Source organism: Triticum urartu, chromosome 6A (genome assembly GCF_056163025.1).
Source record: "Triticum urartu cultivar PI428250 chromosome 6A, HENAU_Tu73, whole genome shotgun sequence".
Lineage (NCBI taxonomy): Eukaryota > Viridiplantae > Streptophyta > Magnoliopsida > Poales > Poaceae > Triticum > Triticum urartu.
The window spans coordinates 593,398,443-593,403,068 of NC_141878.1; the positions used below are offsets into that span (position 1 = coordinate 593,398,443).

At 47.0% G+C, this 4,626-nt stretch overlaps 1 pseudogene; it reads left to right on the forward strand.

The window, feature by feature from the left end:
- Nucleotides 1-276: 276 nt before the first annotated feature.
- On the forward strand, nucleotides 277-1,933 carry LOC147966905 (BTB/POZ and MATH domain-containing protein 1 pseudogene; annotated as a pseudogene).
- Nucleotides 1,934-4,626: the final 2,693 nt, after the last annotated feature.

Sequence of the window (4,626 nt, forward strand, 5' to 3'; positions counted from 1 at the left end):
ACGCATCACGTCTAGCCGATCTGGGCCAAATCGATGACAAACACCCAAATTACTTATCGAAGCAGCGGCCCAGTACCATCCAACGCTCTGTGGTATCCGCAACAAAGCCCAAGCGAAAGCACAAGGGGCATCCTACAGACAGGAATGCCAACAACAGCGCATCCGACGGTTAATATTGCTAATGGTCTAAGATGGCTGGAAAAGTGCTAAGTTATAATGTCTCTATATACAACACAAAACTTCCCCTTCCAAATCGAAACCCTAACCTTCCCCCAATCCGCCCGGTCACTTTCTGAGGTCGCGCCGCCGCCGCCACTCCTCCACCCACACCCTCCCACCAATAGCATCGCCGAGGGCCTTCATCGAGAGCCCCGCCCGCCCTGCCCTGACCCCCCTCCTGCTCCCGACTCCCTCAATGGCAGCATCGTAGGGTTCAATAGTGAGGGTGCCGTCGAGGCGCACACAAGAGATGACGGAGGCCACGGTCGCGTTCGAGATTGCCGGCTACAACCTGCTCAAGGGCCTCGATAGAGGTGAATTCCTCTCTTCTCCGCCCTTCTCCATCAGCGGTTATGAATGGTGCATCCTCTACTACCCCAATGGTTCCGGGGACGAGAGGAGCCAAGGTTATGCCTCTGTCTTCCTCAAGCTCCTGACCAAGAACGCCTTGGTGAGGGCTTTCTACAGGTTGTGGCATCTAGATGCGGTTAGGGGGCATATGATTAAGCCGTTGTTCAGTAGCCAAGTGACAAATGTGTTCGGCCCTAAAAGCCCATCTTGGGGCTTTGATAAGTTCATGAAGACCACCGAGATGACGTTTGTGCGGAATGATTGTCTCGTGATGGAGTGGGAGGTCCGAATTATCAAGGAAACACTAGAGATCCAAGTGCCACCCTCTGAGCTTTCGGATAATCTTGCAACATTGCTAGAAGGGAAGAAAGGAGCAGATGTGACTTTCAAGGTTCAAGGGGAGATTTTTTTGCTCATAAGATTTTGCTTGCGATGCGGTCAGCAGTCTTTGATGCCAAGTTCTATGGGCCAATGGCTATGGGGGAGAAAGAGTCACATGACATAACTATCGATGACATGCAGCCTTCTGTTTTCAAGGCATTTCTTCACTTCATCTACACGGATTCATTGCCTTCCATGGTTGATCTAGATGATAATGACAAAATAGAAATGGTTAAGCACTTACTTGTGGCTGCAGATAAGTATGCAATGGAAAGGATGAAGGTGATATGTGAAGGCCTACTATGCAAGAGTCTTGATGTCGAGACTGTGGCGACAATATTAGCTCTAGCTGAGCAGTATCATTGCAGCAATCTCAAAGATGCTTGCATTGAATTTATTCTCTCTTCGAATAGAATGAATGATGTGCTCGCAAGCCAAGGGTATCTACATCTCAAAAGATCGTTTCCTGACATCATTGTTGATTTGTTTGAGAGGACAGTTAAGTCCCGCAAAATTTAGTATGTCAACCTGGTATGAGCTACTGCTTGTCCTTCAGTTCTAGAAGATCATTATCATGTTGGTTTGGAGAATAAAATGAAGTCGTGCTAGATCTAGCATTCCCATCATGGGTTGGCTTCTACATAGTTACTTTTGATACATAGCGACCTGAGATGAGGCTGCCAAGTCTTTTAGTTTTCGGAGATCTTTTGGACAAAGTGGTTCATTCTATAAATGTATGTCTCCAATGTATGGTTGGTCCATCTGATATAAATATATATGGTTCTATGGTAGCTCACTAGTTACTATTTTATCTGCTTACCTTAATTGCTGGCTTTATGTGAAGAATGACAAAACTTTGAGTTCTTGGCGATCACATTTGAGATAATTCATTTTACCTGTATGAAAAACTTATATTTGAATGCTAACTTCTATATTTCATTAGAGACAGTTACAAATTGTTTCTTGACATTGTTGTCAGACCAAGCAAAGATGGAATTAACAAATGAGATTTAATTTTTTGTACTAGTAAATTCTTATATGCAACTGGTCACTTTTCTGAATTTTCATCACAGAGGGTACTAGCATAGCCCGTGCGGCGGCACGCTGTGCCCGTCGATACCATGTTTACTATTTGCAGTTAGTGTTATCTATCTTGTATAGCAGATTATTGTACGTAAAATTGTGGATACAGGAAAATAAGTAAGAAATAAGCTAATTTATTGGCACCATGCATGTTGCATGTTGCTAAACACGGAAATACATGTTCATACATATTTGATAGTGATCATTTATTCTTGTTGTGGCACGACTCTACTACAGTAAGAAGAAAGAAACATAGATAATTATTGCTAGATTTGATCATCCTAGTGTGGGCTCTTGCAGGATTAGTGCTCATGATGAAGTGATAAAGAACTTCTGTGAACTGTTGCCTCTGGCCCACAAGCGGCTTGGCACCTATGTAGGTAATGATAGGATCTTCACAATGTGAGCAGTATCACATCAAAGAAGTTATTGCATATTTGGCTAGAATTCTTATTTGCCTTGCAAATTTGTTCCGGTGGGTGGTTAGCGGGTCATGCTGAGCTGCCATTGCTTTGTTCGTGCTTTCTCCCATGTTGTAAGCAGTTTCTCTTTTGGCACTTCAAGTGCATATTAGTTATGGTCGTTGATGGTGATATTGTGGTTACCACAAATGTACTCCAGGGCCACTTGAGGAGCCTTTCTTCAACTTCACCCTATTTCTAAGCCTACTCTATTGTAAATGTCATTAGGACCAATGAGTGCTCGAGCTCAAGAACATCGACGCATGTACCGACACCGACGGTGAGAAGACCGACGGGATGGAGAGCAGCATAGCCGTGAGCTATCCACAGTTGGTTGCAGACGTGCCGGCTTGGACCATGAGGAGGCCACTGCGCGCGGCCGCAAAAGGTCGAAACGGCGACCCGTCGCGCTCATGATATCCAGTGGAGGGTGCCACCAGAATGAGAGATGGGCAAGCGATGGAGATCAGGGAGGACGTACGGGTGTGCCCGCAATCGTGACTGGAGAGACTCAAGCACGTATGTCAGTTATGATATTTTAAGGTAGAGGAAGGCACCTCCCCCCAGTGCGCGCATGTCCATTGCAACATTGAAAGGACACGTGTGACGTGGCTGGTGCTGACAGTAGGGAAGAGATAAGCGCTGTTGGGGATATGACTATTTGTGTAAGCCATCCAGGAGGGGCCGGGTTACGCAAATAGAGGTTCATCAGAAGCCCAAGACCAACGCATGAAGATGGCGGTTCACTAAAAGGCTTAAAGGCCCACAGGCGACTCTGAGGCCCGTAAAGATAAACTGCCGTGATGGTATAACTTGTACTGTAAGGTAGAAGTAACTAGTCGCCGAGCAGGACACTGTTTATGAGCCGGCCGGGACTCTGTAGGTCGCAGGGCGTCAACCCGTATATATAAGGGGACGACCCGAAAGCGGCTTAGGGCGAAAAACAACTGATCGAGAGCCAGGCATAGCGTATCTCGCTCCTTGGTCATCGAAACCTCAAGCAATTCCAACCCAACTAGACATAGGCCTTCCTTTACTTAAGGGGCTGAACTAGTATAAACCTCACGTGTCCTTGTCCCGATTAACCCCTTTAAGCTTCCTAGTTGCGATGGCTCCATGACTAAGTCCTTGCAAAAGGACATCTGCCGTGACAATTCCCGACAGTTGGCGCCCACTGTCGGTGTCAAAACCGGCAGATCTCGGGTAGCGAGTCCCGAACTGTGCGTCTAGGCCGGATGGTAATAGGAGGCAGGGAACACGATGTTTTACCCAGGTTCGGGCCCTCTTGATGGAGGTAAAACCCTACGTCTTTCTTGATTAATATTGATGATATGGGTAGTACAAGAGTAGATCTACCACGAGATCAAGGAGGCTAAACCCTAGAAGCTAGCCTATGGTATGATTGTTGTGTATGGAGTTGATTCTGTCCTACGGACTACAACCCTCCGGTTTATATAGACACCGGATAGGGTTAGGGTTACATAGAGTCGGTTACAATGGTAGGAGATCTTGAATATCCGCATCGCCAAGCTTGCCTTCCACGCCAAGGAAAGTCCCATCCGGACACGGGACGAAATCTTCAATCTTGTATCTTCATAATCCAGGAGTCGGGCTGAAGGTATAGTCTGGCTACCCGAACACCCCCTAATCCAGGACTCCCTCAGTAGCCCCTGAACCAGGCTTCAATGATGACGAGTCCGGCGCGCAAATTGTCTTCGGCATTGCAAGGCGGGTTCCTCCTCCAAGTCCTTCATAGAAGATTGTAAACACCAGGAGTAGTGTCCGGCTCTGCAAAATAAGCTTCCACATATTGCCATAGAGAGAATAATATTAGCACAAATCAAATCTGCTGACGTATTCCGCAGTGCGTCATCACACTACAGCCAAGTCCTTCACTCGAATCGTTTTCACTTTTCCACCTCAGCGTGTTTTGCGAGGCGGTTTCCTTGGCACGTCTTGTCAAAGCAGAGATCGTGTACCCCCATTTTACGGGATTCTCATCAATACGGACGTGGGTAACCCAATCGCGCCACTTATCACGGCGTTTGGGAGGCAAGCGAGTTTTACTAGGCAGGTGGGGACGCACAACCGCGTCCGCCCATATAAGGGGACAAGGATCCACCTTTTTACC